Genomic DNA, 18,037 nt, shown 5'->3' with positions numbered 1-18,037 from the left:
ACAATGCCGGCCCATCTAGTTAGCAGTAGTTCCAGACTTTGGTCCGATGCAGTAGTTCAGTGTGCTTGATGTCTTTGTGATTCAAGCATGTCTTTGTGTTATGTGTTCCGGACTCCGGTCCGATGCAGTATGCAGTATATGTGTTTATGCTAGTTGATATGTTTATGCTATGCTATGTTATGCTCATCAGTTTCCGGAATTCAGTCTGATGCAGAGGACAAGGTCCCAGTCAGTTCCGGATTTCGAACCGATGCAGTTAGTTTCAGACTTCGGTCCGATGCAGGGGACAAGGTCCCAGTCAGTTCCAGACTTCGGTCCGATGCAGTTTCCGGACTTCAGTCCGATGCAGAGGGCAAGGCACTGGTTAGTTCTGGACTTCGGTCCAATGCGGTTTCCGGACTCCGGTCCGATGCAGTGGGCAAGGCCCAATATGTGTTTATATGTTATTGTATGGTATGTGGTACTCTGGGGGAGCTCACTAAGCTTTGTGCTTACAGTTTCAGTTTTGGTTTTAGGTACTTCCGCAAGCAAAGGGAAGAGCTCGGGATGATGGCATTGCACACACCACAACTTCAGTTTTTGTCCTGGGAGTTTATTTCAGATACTATGTTATGTTGTTACAGTTCTTTTGTTATGACAAATCTATTATAACTTTTGGGATTTATGACGTACAATTTTATGATATATTATAAATCATTGATAACCTTAGTATTATTTAAACAAAATTTTTTTTGGATCGTATTTTGGGTCGTTACCCAATGACAGATTGTGGTTCGGGATCATCATTCGTAATATCACATGCAACTGAATAAGAAAATATTGTACTTATATTGTCAGTTTCATTTTGGTTACCGTATTCTATTTATTTAACCATAACTTTGTGCATCATCCTCCTTGCCTAGGGGAATTTAAATAATTTGTGTCTCTCCAGGAACACTTTCCTCATGATCTAGTGTAGTTTCTGATCCTCTTATTTTTCATGGGTTCTTATCCTTAGAACCAAATGGCCTTCCATGCTTCAGGCGTGTTTTAGATTCTTGAGTGGCTTTATCTTCAGATTGTCCATGTCGAATTTTAATTCGAGTTGGAACATTAACATCCGATATATATGATTTAGTCACCCTTTTGTGTCAGTAAATGCATCAGGCAATTGATTTGCCATTTCTTAGAAATGCATTATCTTTTGAACTTCCATGTCACATTGATTAATGTGAGGGTCAAGATATGATAAATAAGGCTCTTACCATGACACTTCTTTTCCTAAAATCTTCTTTTCTCTCCTAATGATGGGAAATTTGCCTCATCAAATTGGCAATCTGCTAGTCGTGCTGTAAAAATATCACCTGTTAACGGTTCAAGATATCTTATAATAGATACTAACTCATAACCAATATATATTCCTAACCTTCTTTGAGGGCCCATTTTTTCCTGTTGAGGTGGTGCAATAGGGACATATACTGCACACCCAAAAATTCCTAAATGGGATATATCAGGCTCTTGACCAGAAGCAAGTTGTAGTGGAGAATATACATGATATGAACTCGGTCTCATGCATATCAATGATCCAACATGTAAGATTGCATGGCCCCAAACAGATACAGGAAGTTTGGTCCTCGTTATCAATGGTCTAGCTACTAGCTGGAGATGTTTAATCATTGATTCAGCTAAACCATTTTGTGTATGTACATAAGCAACTGGATGCTCAACAACAATTCCTACAGACATACAATAGTAATTAAATGCTTGTGAAATAAATTCACCAACATTATCAAGTCTCACTCTCTTGGTAGTATAATCAGGGAAATGTGCCCTTAATTTAATAATTTGGGCAAGAAATTTTGCAAATGCCATATTACGAGTTGATAATAGGCAAACATGAGACTATTTGCTGGATGCATCTATTAAGACCATAAAGTATCTAAATGGTCCAGATGGTGGGTGAATCGGTCCACATATATCTCCTTGAATTCTTTCTAGAAATCTAGGTGACTCCCTTTCAACTTTCATTAGAGAATGTTTTATAATTAACTTTTCAAGGGAACAAGATGCATATGGTTTTATGCTGTTGGATTGAGAGAACTTTTGGTCCTTCAATGGATGCCCATTCATATTTTCAATTATCATTCGCATCATTGTTAATCTTGGGTGTCCCAACCTATCATGCCATAAATTGAATGTCCTAGGATCACAATGTTTTCCTTTGATTACCATATTTGATCCAATCATATGTATATATGTATAATGCAGACTATAATCAAGTGTGGGTAGTTTTTCAAGCACATGGTTTTTATTATAAATACATATATTTCTTATATCCTTTGAAGTATATGTCATTGAAACCTAGTAAGTTTCTATTAGACTTTGGAGAAAATAATGCATTTTCTGTACAAAAGCTTGTACCATTTGGTAATATAAATTGGGCTTTCCCAGTTCCCTCTATCAAGTCTGCAGGACATGATATTATATGTATGACTGCTTTTGTTGTTACTAATTTTGATAAATATTTCTTTGATTTCAGAATAATATGTGTACTACCACTATCTGCTATACAAAGATCTTCAACTGTTTTTTGATGTTGTGCTCCAGTTGGACTCATATTAAACTTCATATATGAAAGAAATAATAAGCGAATAAACATAATCATAATAATTATTATAAAGAAAATTCATTTATTGTAGGAAATACATTACATGAGTAACAAATAAAGGAAAACAGGTTTATTAGAACAATAATAGAAATTTTTAGTTTATGTCTTCCATGTCATTGCAAAAATCATCAAAAGTTAGCGAAATGAATTCAACATCATCAATGAGGTTTACTTTTTTTTTTCCTTTTCCTTTAATGGACTCTTGATAAAGTTGACAAATATGTACATGTGTGCGAATACTTGGATCAGTAACATTAAGATATTCAAATCTTAACAGTTCATTAATATGCTTACGAAGGAAAACTTGTGCTTTTGTTTTGTCTTGTGCCAAACAATTATTAAATTCATTTATAGCATTTGAGATTCCCATGGACTCAAGATGCATTTTTGCATCTATCATCTATGGCATATAGTTTTTCCCACTAACTTCAAGTGCTGCAAACTCAAGCTTTGCAATGTTAGACATATTGTAACTATAAATTTTAAACAAAAATTAGAATCCATTTATTTCAATAAATATTACACAGAAAGAAGAAGCGGTAAAACTAGCATTGAATACAAGTCTAAAGGTAGATGAAATTCTATATTATCTTCGATGTTAAGAATTTGGATGAAAAGTAAGATGACTATTATAGTCATGATTATCACAAACATGTGAATCATCTTGAAGCTTGATTTCTTGAAATTGATTTGTTTGATAGAAGAAAGACATATTTATTGTGGGTAAAATAACAGGGTAAAAATATTTATTTATAGTAAAAAATATAGTTGTTGTTTTTACTATTTATAATCGTTGTATGTATGTGTATATATATATATATATATATATATATATATATATATATATATATATATATATATATATATATACCCGTTCTGTATATTTATAAATCATTTAATAAGATTTATAACTAATACATAACTTTACTTGGTATAATTTTACTAATTAGAAACATAAATAAATATTAGTAAATGTTTAAATAAAATTTTAGATTGTATCTAAAATATAAATAAACATTGACATGTATCAATAATGTTAGTATATATAAATAAAAATTAGTTGTATAATTTAAATGTTAGTATGCATAAATAAAAGTTAGTTGCATAATGTAAATGTTAGTATGCATAAATAAAAGTTAGTTGCATAATGTAAATGTTAGTATGCATTAAAATTAGAATACATAAAAAAAATGTTAGCATAAGAAATAAAAATAGTTAGTAGTCAATAATATATAAGTTTTATTAATTCATTAGTAGTATTATTATTTTAATATGATGAATGTTTTATAATTAATAATGTTTTTACTTAGTAATACATACCTTGATTAAGATAGATGTAATTTCCACTTCTAAATAATATTGGTTTGAGCTTTCGTGCTGATAACATTTATAAATTCAACGTGATTAAGGTAATTTAAAACAAACTAAACTAACAACATAGATAAAGAAATTTGATGGAGAAGAAAATTTAGAAAATATATGAAATATTTTATATCTTGTGAAATTGTCTATTATCATGTATCCAATTCTTTACAATAAAAGGGTATATATATATACTACAAAAATGTATATATATATATATATATATATATATATATATATATATATATATATATATATATATATATATATATATATATATATATATATATATATATATATATATATATATATATATATATATATATATATACACACTTTAACATGAAACTTAGAAACACTAAACATTTCGGTCTTCGAAATCCGAAGGACATTCCGACGTGGAAAATAATATTTATCATAACTCAAATATTTTACAAAAGACGAAGTAATATGGTGTCATTTCTGAAAAACCTCGTTCAATCTAAACATCTTCATGGTAGGGATTGTGAGATTTTTAAGAAGGGAATATGGAAATGGAAAAAAATAGTAACTTTATATGGTGCTTGGAATACGAAATACCTGTGTTTCACGCTAAAAGGTCATTTCGTTAAACAACTAAAAAAAATGCGCTTTATATCTATTTATTCTAACATATGACATTTTTATGAATATCCCTTTAAATGACCTAAGATAAATTATCAGAAGTAAATAAAAATAAATATTTTTATACATTATTCATTTCACCAAACTTGATCACCTATACGTCATTTTAAGTAATTCAATTATATGAAGCAAAAAAAACATAATTATGTTGTTTAAATATGTAATTAAAGAATGTGATGTTTTGGTTTAAAACATATAAATAAGTAGTGAAAATGATGGGATGTGTGGGAGCTTATCAACATCCAGCTGTTATCTACAACCATGGAGAAATAAATTATATTCATTTCAACACTTCGATCATATCTCCCATTCACATGACCAATTCAAACTTTGACTTTGTTTACATGGTCAAAACATGATGTCAATATGAAGTCATGTCATTGCATTTTTTGTGCTTCCATGGCTACTTTCATACCAACACTAATGCATTATTATACCTTAAACCCAGTCCGATTAACTCGACATATCCCCAGGAAAGACAATACATCAAACACAAAATACTATACGGATAAGGAATCATAAAAATGGTTATAAAAAGAGGAAGAAAGGAATATTCATGGAATACCTAGAAAAAGAAGGTGTTTGGTTCTAGACAAAAAGATTAAGTGGACCCAGGAGAACAAGGACATGACACCTGCAAGGAAACCGCGTTATAAACAGGAAAACATATCTCTGTCTTCCAAATTCAAAAATTGGTCAATAGCCAACACTCCATGAACAAGTGCATTATAATTTAAAAAGAACTAAGTGAAGACACATGTCAAGCCTATCAATGGTTGCCGAAAAGATTATTGTCTCGATGCAAAGATCATAAAGATAAATATCTACTGATGATCGTTTTTGAAGTACATTGAAACTACTTCGAAGCTGCCATTATTAAACAACACATATATAATATATATATATCAATGCCTTGTATTGTGCATATCCACATCTATAAATGCATGTCTAGATTTCATTCCAATGCATTACCTTAAACAAGAATATTTTAGCCAATTAAACAATTTAAGTACTATGAATGAGAACTCATACCCTCATAGCAGCGGAGGTGGTACTTCTTCGGTTTACAGGGGTGTCCGGAAGAGGAAATGGGGCAAATGGGTATCTGAAATACGTGAGCCAGGAAAGAATTCTCGAATCTGGTTAGGGAGTTTTGAGACACCTGAAATGGCGGCAGCAGCATATGATGCAGCTGCATTTTACCTCAGGGGTGATGTTTCCAGGCTTAACTTCCCAGAAAGAGCAACTGCTCTCCCTAGGCCACTTAGCTCCACTGCAGAATGCATACGCATGGCTGCTCATGAGGCTGCCTCGCAGTTTGGACCAGCTTCCATGCCGGAGCAGGGTGGCTCCAGCTCAGGTCATACAGTGCCGGTGAATGTCGGACTTTCTCCTAGCCAAATTCAGGCGATAAATGATTCACCACTCGATTCGCCGAAATTATGGATGGAATTGGGTGATGCTCTTATAGCTGAACAGAAAATGTATTTTTCTAACACTACTAACTTTGATCATTTTCATATGGCCGGTGATTGGGACGAGATTCCCGACTATCCCCTCTGGGAATAATTCTTAGGTAACAATCCATTAGGAGTTCTAAGATGCATGGGCACGTGCATAACCTTTTAATTAGTATCTTACTTATGCATTACTTATCTATTCATATAATACGTAATAGCTCTGCATGGGGATTAACTGTCAAACATTGTTTTTTAAAAGCTAAAAAAACGGTAAGAGTTGCTAGATGTGGGTTACTTATCAAATTCAGAACCAAGTCTTTTCGCCACTGAGTTTTTGCGTAGGGAAAAGATCTTTTTAGGTTTCATATATAGTTATATCTATTGCAAGTAGTTTTTGGGTGTTTCTAGCGACACTTTTTTCCTGTACTCTCCATCGTTTTAAGCCTATGAGAGAACGGAAGAAGGAATGCTATACGAATAAAGCTATAAGGTGCAAATTAACCCTACGTACTAGGGGTGGCCCAAGAATAAAGGATCAGCAAGATAGTCTTTAACAGCATGTGGGATTCACAGTTAACATATTGATCATCTATTGTGAATTCCATGAGAGGAGCTGATTTTTTAGAAGCTCATTTGAGATTACTGCTTAGTGCTAGCAAGGGCCAGTTGCTTAGCAGAATCAATTCTTTACTGTGTTGTGTTTATTGTTTTCTTTTTCATCCTGATGTAAACAGGAATGATTCCTGAAAGGTTATGATATAAAAATCATATTGATTTCTATTATATATCTGTGTAGTTCCTACTGGTAGATGCTACAGCCTACAGGTCTATATATGGTTACCAGGCACCTTACCATGAACATGCAAATTAAATGACTCGTTTCAAAATACATAGATGATCTGCAGACACATCACTTAAGTCTAGTGTACATATATAGCAAGATTTTCTTGAAATGAAAAAGAAAGGGTTCATCTTATATATTGAGTGACCTACGTACTTCTACATCCAACAAGTTCCTCAATGTGCAACACACCTGCAAACGCACTTTCAGATGTTGCCATGCCATGCAAATCAAGCAATGAATTATAGTTGGAAAGAAAGCATTCGAAAGCAAAATATAAAAGATGGATGCATGGATAATATTTTCTGAAGCTCTAATATAATAAAGGGTCATACACACTAGCTAAATAAATGGTGTGATAAACTTATGCTTAATTGTTCGTTAATGATGCCTTCTGACTTTGGAAGCATGGTGTAGTTAATCTAAGAATAAAGTATATATTAGTTACTGTTGGGAAGAAAGAGAAGATTGAATAGAAGAACAAAGAGAACAAATAGGCAATATCACAAACACAATTGTTTCTGATTTTAGTGTGATCAGTATTTTAGTGTAGTTATGATTATACTATTTGAAACAAACCAAGTATCTTCTAGTTATATACCGGGACACTCCAATAACTTAAGAGAACTCAAGAATAGGGAGGTCCGGAAGCAGCACCTTTGGAGGGGTCAAGGGGACGCCCTTTTTGGTATACCGAATAACGCCCCGCCCCAAAAAATAATCAATATAGAGACGATGGGCCATAAAAATTCCTGCTGAAAACCCATAGTTGAGTCCAATTAAAAGAGGCTTCGTTTCACCCCTAAAAAACACCATCTTCTGCATATAAAATAAAAGACTTGTATGTTGCAGATGATATATATAATAACTACTTTTTTTCTCTGCATTATGTCTCTGAAGAATGCAAAAATACCAAGGTATTCTGTGTTTGAATCTCAAATTTAGCCCGAATCTTAGATTCATTCTTTCTTTAATTATCTCAAATCAGATTTTGTGATAATCCAAGTAATATGGACGAAAACACAGATTTTGGAAAGTGTTTTACATATACGATCTTTGAATTATCCAAGTATAGTGATTGATATTCGAAACCCAAATTCTAACAATAATCTTATTATGCGATAAAAGTTGTGTACAAAATTTAAGGATTTATAAGATATGAAAGATATGATATATATAGACAGTACATGAACTATTGCACCATATCTGAAGTATTGCGACTCTATTGAACAAACGGTCGCTTAAATAACTTTCTAACTGTTAACCACGAAGGCTAGCTTACTTCAAATACTTCCCCTTAAGCTATACACGATTCAATCACGTATTCTCTTTTAAAAGATTAAACACTTTAACTTGAAGAGGTTTAGTAAAGATGTCTTCTATTTATTCCTCGGTGTTGCAACAATGATCAATATTGGCTTGATAATTAAACGTCCCAAAATTCTAAGTAAAAATCTCATTTTTCAACCATTAAATCATTTGTTCAAACGACAATTATAATATAAGGTATTCTCAAACATCAAAGTCAAAATCATAAATCAATAATGTGGAAATAAAACTCTAGGGATGCAGTGCGATCAAGCAGTTTCCCTTTGAAACCAGAAGTACCTGAAACATTTAAACATAAAATTATAAATGCAAAACTTAGTAGATTACCCAAACTACAACATAACCATACGGACCCCACCGACAACATAATGGGCCCCACCCAATTAGCATAACTGGCCCAACCCAGCTCGCATATCGGGCCTCACCCAACATACAAAACGCCTATTTCACATAGCGTGCCCCACCCTATTTCATATAGCATGCCCCGCCCCATTTTACATAACTAGCCCCAACCAATATACATACAATAGTCACCAAAACAACTATCATCCAATACAGCAGAGTGAGGAGACTCGCCTCACACTCAAATTCGAACTGACTATAGCTTGTATAGTTGGAAGGTTGGCGCTAAGGTCAACCCCTTAGTCTATTTTCCAAATTACCAATTTGGCTAAAATTTAATATGTCAAAAATTCAACGGTCCACAGTCACCATGTTGTGGCCAACCCCTGGCCACGTCGTGGCAGCTAAACAACGAAATAGTCGAGGAAAAACCCATCACTGCGTCGTGGCTAGCCTTGTACCATGTCATGGGCACATCCTAACAAAACGTTTGCGTCTTGCCTAACCACCACGTCGTGACAATCATACCACTACGTCGTGGCAATTGCATAGAATCAACTTAATGGATTAATCCATCAATCCCTTAAGTTCCAAATCATGCTTATTAGAGAGTTTCCTAACACTCTTAGGCACCATAAAAATCCTTGCTTTGTGGACATGTATGTCCAATGCATGTCATTCATTCATCAAGGTCAAAATGAAAGAAATGAGGTCAAAATCTCAAGGATGGGCTCAACTAATTATAACATTTTAGATATGGAACATCTAACCATATTTTAGGGCCTTAAGGACCATAAATATACAACCTTTATGGCCATACATGTCCTCCACTCAAACTAGGTCAAAGGGGAAGAAAATGACCTAAATCACATGCATGGCATTCAAAACACCAACAACTCTTAGATCCAGAAGATATAACACTCAATGGACCTTGATGAACCATAAAGTTGCTAACTTTATCTCACTCAATCATCCAAACTTCAAACATGGACCAAAATAAGCTACATAATTTAGATCTACAGGGAAGAAATCAAAAAGATGGAACCTTGAGGACTTACAAAGAGTCCACAAGATGCACAAAGAACATAGATGAGTTGATTGTTGGATTCTTTCACTAGAAACTTCTTTTTTTCCCTTCCAATGTCATAAAGACACCAAAAATGAGCTCAAAAAGTTACAATGAGGCTAGGGTTTTATAATTAGCCCTTTTGAGGTAATAGAGGTCGAGGTTGGAGGAACCCTAGCCATCACTTCCTTTAAATAGGGATAAAGGCTCGGAAATCTAGTGTTTTGCATTAAGCCGTCATCACGACGCAACAAGCATGCCACTACGTAGTGTGACTAAGAAGATGTGTGATTACAAAATGGCTACCACGTCATGGTGATCCTCATCACCACGTCGTGGCCACCCAGAAAATCGCAAAAAAAAAAAAAAAAAAAAAAAAGATAGAGTTTAGCATTAATGCTTGAGAAACCGAGTGTTACAAATGATCTTCAACTGATTTTCATATAAAATTGATACTTGATTATGATGTGCTTACTCTTTCCATGATATATGGGATTCTTAGACACAACAATGGTTGATTTTTAAAATATAAAATCTCTGTTTCTTTCTTTTGAGGATGGCTTAACTCCCTTAAAATGACCCATAACCATAAGGCTTGGCAACCTGCATTGAAAGAGACATATTCTTTCTCAACTAATGATAAAGCTACAACTCCTTGTTTCTTTGAATATTAAAAGACATGACTCGTGAACCATGAATAAAAACATATCTTAAAGTACTCTTGTTATCAGTAATGTTCCCTTTATAATCACTATCACTGAATCCAATGAGTTGTGCTTTGGTAGTTTTCTTGTAGATTATTTTGTGGCCAATAGCCTACTTGATGAAACATCCCTTATGTAGCTTATTAATTAATTTTTTTTAAAATAATTTACTACTTTTAAGATCATTGTTTACGAAAGATACGAGTTGAAAGTTTTAGTTTATAAACGAATTACAATATAAAATGTTTAATGTATGTGGATCTTCGACATAATATCACATCATTAGTTTTAAGAGTACCTACAGTATCTTCTATGGCCTTCTAAATGTCCATGTTTTCCTCTAATGTCATCTTCTTCCACTTATATTCTAAATACATATCAAAATACATAGTTTAGGCATTAAGAGTGTCTAGTTAGCAATATTGGGATTCACCATCTTTATTTTCCAAGGAATTTGCACATTCCTAAAAGCAATGAGAACCTTAAAATAATTTTTGAATTGTTTTAGTAATCTAAAAAAGATTACTTTTTAGCAATAAGATACATTCACAAGCTTGTTGCAAAACTCTGACTCTTTAGTCATTAATCATATATAACGTAAAACATAATAATACAATTGAATAATAAAAGGACATGAATAGATGGAATTCAATATGATTATACTCCCTTCCCCAAGTCGTTTCATATCAAGTTCTCACTAGTCACTATTCCAAAGGTATATCATTGAACCCTATGTAATAGTTAGCACAAAGCCAACTATACATGTCTCCTCATTTAGTCATTTTAATAAGGTACAAGTTTTCTATCATCAAATGTACCATACACGAGGTAGCTAGCCTACATGTACAATTAATGTCTATTTATAATATCATTACTAAGCCATTGATATTTCGTCATCATATACTCATATTACTTGAGATTTCAACAGAAACTTAAGTATTTCCCAACTACGTGAAACTCCAACTTTAAAAGGAATCATATTCTAAAAACAATAGTCATTTAGTCTTAATCAAAATACTTTTCAAAATATTATTTTCATGAGTGCACATAGGTTTACATATATTATTTCACATACCATAAAATTTATGCAAACATCATTAGTATAATTTAAATCATAAAAATTATATTTTTTGCATAAGGGACATGTATTCCATAGTTACTCACATTATTGCTTACTAACGCTTCACTTCACTCCTACTAGTTGAGTATTCACCTAATAATCACATATAATAAACAATTATACCATATATTAACACTTAAAATCATCCGAAAATATCTCTTCTAGCCTTATTTATCTTATTCCTATCATTCCTACAATTTAAGAAGTACTAGAGAAGAAAAGAAAATTAATTATTCATCAATGTCTTTCATAGCAACCTAGGACTCTCATAAGTATTCCACATAGCGTACTAGGACTCTAAACTTTCTATTGGTTTCCCTTATAGAATAGAAATGGTTGGAAGCTTAGCCTCCTGTGACTCTTGATAAATATCTGACTCTGGTACGTGCAGTTTTTTGTTTTTAAGCCACCAAACCTCTCTATGTTCATGCTGAAACATTCCCAAATAGTTTACCATTGATTCTATATTGTATATAAGTATTGACCACTTATATTACTCAAATAAATCTTATTTCATTCATGTGTTAATAATCAAAGGTCTTAATGTCTCATGGATTCAAGGATGCACTCATGAGAACATCAATCATCCACTTTAAGACTTAAGTCCTTAATAACTTGATATGTAACTTTATATTATCTTCTTATGACTTAATGATAAATAATTATCTTCTCCAACTTAGTTCAAACATTAAAAAAACATAATTATATCATTAAACCATAAAACATCCCTTTTTTGGTTTTAGTTTTAAAAACCATTTAAATCACTTTTAAAAATGAATAAACAACTTTTGAGGAAATTTGATCCCAAATTCTCAGTTTCAAAACAGTTTAAGTTTAAAAACAATAATAGAGGATGGTTAAAATAGTAATTTCATAACATAGCTACCACTACATAAAAGTGGCCTTCAAAATGTCCTATGCTCCTGCTAGTCTCAATCACTACTTGAACCTTAATACATGTAAAAAATAATAGGTTAGGCAAAATGAATGCCTAGTGAGTAATATCGGGATGTTATCATGTTTGTAGTGAAGGAATCAACCATTACTTGACTTATGATGTATCCTTAAAATTTGATATACCTGGACTACATCCTGGCCGGCTTAGATAGATTTATCAAAGGGCATGGAGTAAGCTTCTAGTTTAAGCTAGAATTAATTAGGAAAGTTTAATTTTAGTAGTTTGATTTTAATAAGGATGTTATTTAGTGTTTTAATTATATTGAGATTCTTTTCCTATTTCCTAGCTTTCAAAGTATTTTGTAGTAGGTTACTATAAATATAGTGCACCATATAACTTTTATTTTTATGAATCAATAAATTCCAGTCTTAGACTATCTAGGAGATCACATGTTCTCAAAAAGAGGAAAAACTTGATTCTAACCTTAAGACTAAGTCTTGTACCTATCTAATGGTATTAGAGAAATATGATTTCTAGGCAATGGTATTGTTCATGCGGCACTGTTCACCAGAGACTATTCACGCCTATTGTTCACGCGTTATTGTTCATGGACTACTATTCATGCATTACTGTTCATTCGATTTTGGTATGGAATCAAAACTCAACAGCATGGAGAGGATCGATAATCTAGAAACCGGTGTAGCCAAAATGCATGAAGAAGCTGTTGAAAGCAGGGCCAGAAGTGTCACCCGATTGCAAGATTTAATGAATGGGATTAATGACTTGAACGAAGACTCTAACGTGGGAGGGAAGAAAAACAAAAGAAAGCATGATTGGGTTTATATCGTTCGGGGATGACGATGAGGAGGGCGAGGAATCTGTGGGACCACAAAGAGGAAACTTTGGTAAAATGAAGGACTCATTACGAGATTACCGCAAAATCAAAATGTCCATATTTGAAGGGAACGATGTATATGGTTGGATTTACGAGATCAAACGATACTTCGAAATCCAATGAATAATGGAAAAAGATCAATTAAGGGCAACATCAATCTTCATGGAAGACACAAATCTATCATGGTACCGTTGAAATGAGGCTATGGGTACATGTTGACCATGAGGAGGGTTCAAACTCAACATGCTTTATCGTTACCAAGAGTTACATGAAAGAAGTGTGTACAAACATTTCTTGAACATTCAGCAAGAAGGAACCGTTTAAGAATATGTTAGTAAATTCAAAAGTTTAGTCAGTAAACTCCTTGATTCTCCAGAAAAAGTTTTGGAAAGTACTTTGATAAAGGATTTAATATTAGATACACGTTAAACAATATGAATCATGGAACCTGAAACCCTAACAAAGGCCATGAAAATTATGGTCAAGATGGATGAGAATAAAACTACGGGGGCCACCAAGACCAGCAGTAGCAACTTGTTTACGACTTAAAGATGGTTGGGTAGAGCAGCCAAGCCAGGAACACCATCGCTAACAACAATGGCGGTAAGCGGGGATGAAAGAAATTAATTGTGGCAATACGAAATGGACTATCAATCGTTTAACTGTAGCAGAACTAGCAGATAAATGAGAAAAAAGAATCTACTTTCAATGTGATGGAAAGTTTTCCCCATGGCATCATTGTCCAAGCAAGACATTGCAAGTACCGGTGGTGGATGAAGAGACAAGCAACTAAAAAGAATAAAGCTCAAAACATGCCCACCTCGATATGGTGGAGGTATTGTTGAATTCGGTTAGTGGTTTTACACCACCACAAACCATGAAATTAAAGGTGTAGATTTAGGGAACCTAAGTAGTAGATCTAGTCGATTCGAGCATAACTCATAATTTCATCTCTAAATAGGCAATTGATCTCTTGGGGTTTGTAATATCGGGTACAGGTGCAGTACGTGTTCTCTTTGGTAACAATTTGAAATATTAGAGTTTAGGAACATGTAAAGGAATCAAGCTTGCATTACATGAGTTTCAAGTGGTGGAAGATGTTTATCCATTAAAATTATGAAGTTCAGACGTAATTCTCAACATCAGATGGTTACGTACTTTGGGTGATATGAATGTTAATTGGCAAGATTTTCGTATGACATTCTGGGAAGGCAACTATCAAGTCTCATTGGTAGACGATCTGAGCCTTTCAAAAACATTGGTGTCATGTAAGTTTTCACAACCGAATCCTAAAATACGAGAACAATGGTTTTTATTAAATGTAAATTCGATAGAAGAGGTTATCACATCACCCCCATATCCCGGCAGAATTTTAAGCTGTGATCGATGAGTATTATGATGTTTTTGAGATGCCTAGCACGCTACCCCCGTTACACAACCATGAACATGCCATCTCTTACAAGAGGGTACGTCCCCTATTTGCGTTAAACCATATTATTATCCTTTCAAACAAAAGGATGAGATCACAAAATTGGTACAAGAAATGTTACTTGTAGGAATCGTATAACTAAGTACCAATCCTTTTTAAAGTTTGATACTATTGGTTATAAAAAGACAGTAGCTAGAGATTTTGTGTAGACTACCGTGGGTTGAATAAAGTCATGGTTTTAGACAAATTTTAAATACCGGTGATTGATGAACTACATAGGCCACAATATTCTCTAAAATCTATTTAAAATGTGGCTACCGTCAGATTCAAATGATGCCTGAAGACGTTCCCAAAACAGCTTTCGGAATGCACAATGATCATTATGAATTTCTGGTTATGTCGTTCGGACTAACCAATGCTTTGACTAGTTTTCAATCACCAATGAACATATTATTTCAACGAATATTATGATGCTTTGTACTAGTATTTTTTTGATGACATTCTCGTCTACAGTAAAACGACGACACGGCAGAACATATGTCGCACATCGCAATAATTTTTCAAGTATTAAGCAAGAATCATTTGTATGCTAACCGGAAAAAATGTTTCCTTGCTCAAAAGCAGGTTGAATATTTGGGTCATATCATTTTGGAAAAAGGGGTGGCATCCGATCCGTGCAAAACTAATGTTATTCTCGAGTGGTCACTTCCAAAAACATTATGCAAATTCCAAAATGTTTGTTTAAGGATATGGGAAAATAGCATTTCCATTGATGGAGTAATTTCGGAAACTACACCAAGCTATCTCAAGCGTCGGTTTTGGATTTTCCGAATATTTTCCAAAGAACTTGTGGTGGAATGGATCCCTCGGGATATGGTATGGGTGCGGTACTAATGAAGGAAAGCATAACAACCACTTATTATAACCATGTGTTAGGAATCCGAGTCTGGATGAAATCACCCTATGGATGTGAGCTCATGGATATCGTATTAGCGGTTCAAAGGTGGCGGCTTTACCTTATTGGAGGGCAGTTTGTAATTCACAAGGCTCATAAAAGTTTGAAGTATTTATTGGAAAAAATGCATGGTGATAGAAGATCATGAAAGGTGGTTATCAAAATTACTGGGGTAAAAATTTGACTTAGTCTATCACCTGTGAAAAGAAAATAAGGCAGCAGATGCACTGTTGCATACAACACCTGAGGTCCAATTACAAATGATCATGATGATGTGTAACATTAATCGGAAATATTTGAAGAAGGACCTTGAAACAACAAGTGAAATCATTGTTATTAAGCAAAAGTTGGCAAAAGAGAGTTCGTTACTTGTAGGATATATGTTGGATTCGGGAAAAGTATTATACCATGGTCGGCTATTTTTAAATTGGGATTCTTAATGGATTCCAAGATTGTTTAAGGAATTTTCACGGTAGGGTTGTTTTCGATCATTCATGGGTTCAAAAAACATATCAATGCATGACCCAAACAATTTGGTTTCGTATGAAGGGCGATATTGCTCGAATGATCACATCATGTGTTGTTAGACAATGCCAAAAATATTCCACTTTAGCACCATGTGGGTTGCTGCAACCGTTGGAGTTGGAGGTTCCGATGCAGTTGTGGTCATAAATTACTATGGATTTCATCAACAGATTACCAAGAACAGAAGGTTATACCTTCATTTTTATGATCGTAGATCAGTTACATAAATATGCTCATTTTATGCCATTAAAATGCCCTTACACAACGTTGCCAGTAGCAACCATTTTCCTTAAAGAAGTAGTTTGTTTGCATTGGGTACCTGATTTAATCGTCTTCGATCACGACAAGGTGTTTTAAGTCAGTTTTGGAAATTGTTTCCACTACAAGGGACAATCCTTAAGCATAGTACTGCATACCATCCCAGACAGATGGTAAAATAGAGTTTGTTAATTGTTGTGTAGAGACATATAATCGGAATATTGTTTGGGATACTAATGGTGGGCTAAATTGAGTGCTTGGGTGTATATTGGTATAATACCTCTTTCCACACATCAACAAAAACTACACCTTTTAAAGTGTTGTATGGTATACATCCACCACATTTACTTTATTATGGTCACGAAAGCACTTTGGTTGGGTCGGTTGACCAAGTTTTTCAAGAATTAAAGGGGTATCTATTTTAGGCACAACAAAGCATGAAAAAACAGGTTGATTTGCATTACCGGGAGGTTGAATTCGATATTGGGGATTTCCTATACTTAAAGTTAAAATCGTATGGAAAACATTGCTTAACAAAACGTCGAAATGATAAACAAGCTCTACGCATTTTGGTCCTTTTAAAGTCAAGGATTGGGTTAGTAAAGTAGCATACTGTTTGCGATTACCACCAACTTCATGCGTACACAATGTCTGTCACATCTCAAAGTTACGAATTGTTATTGGGAACCAAGTCGTGAAACCTCAATTACTTCTAACTTTTCCTGAAGAAATATATGTGTAACTACAACCTGAGCATATTAAGAGTGTACGTGAAGGGGCTATAGGACATGAAGTTTTGGTTCATTGACTGGATATTCCGGAGTATGAATCTACGTGGGAATTATTTGATGTTACTTATCATCGATTTCCATATTTTTACTTTTAAGGACAAGTTTCGTGCTTAGGAAGGGAGTAATGATACACCTGGACCACCTCCTGGATGGTTTGGGCAGGTATATGAGTAAGCTTCAAGTTTAATCTGGGTTTAATTAGGATGGCTTAACTTTAGTAGTTTTATTTAAATAAGGATTTTATTTAATGTATTAGTTAGATTAGGATTATTTTCCTATTTCCTAGGGCAAGCCTAGGATGAGAGTAGCAGTAGAAGTGACTTGGTGGAGTCAAGGCAATTCTTGAGGAAAGTACGGATAGATGTGGAAGGTAGTATGGGCCTGTACTACTGGAAGAAGAGGATTCGTACTTGAATCAGGGAAGGCTGAGATGAGACCAGGAAACTTGTAGTAGTAGCGATCCCTCAAGATATATCAGTGTTTCTGACGTTTGTCGTGATGTGTTTTCAGAATGGTGGTTTTACGCCCTAGGCCAGCAGTCGGCAGTTCATGAGTCGGCGAGGGATCAGGATCAGGCTTGGGGGTCGAGCATCTAGATGAGCATACCAGGGAGTTCCCCTCCTCAGAGGTTACTCGTATCATACTTGAGCAGAATCCTGTGATCTTTGGTTCGATCAAGGAGGGTATTTTGGAGCTGATGGACGAGAGGTTGAGCACATTCTATGCTGAGGTGGCGACCATGATGGGGTCAC

At 34.2% G+C, this 18,037-nt stretch overlaps 1 pseudogene; it reads left to right on the top strand.

Moving 5' to 3' along the window:
* The first annotated feature begins 5,634 nt into the window (after positions 1-5,634).
* On the top strand, positions 5,635-6,970 carry LOC145001304 (ethylene-responsive transcription factor ERF021 pseudogene; annotated as a pseudogene).
* Positions 6,971-18,037: the final 11,067 nt, after the last annotated feature.

Source organism: Lactuca saligna, chromosome 6, assembly GCF_052625555.1.
Source record: "Lactuca saligna cultivar CGN05327 chromosome 6, ASM5262555v1, whole genome shotgun sequence".
Lineage (NCBI taxonomy): Eukaryota > Viridiplantae > Streptophyta > Magnoliopsida > Asterales > Asteraceae > Lactuca > Lactuca saligna.
The sequence above is the reverse complement of the archived record's forward strand: the minus strand, read 5'-3'. Positions and strand labels throughout refer to the sequence as shown.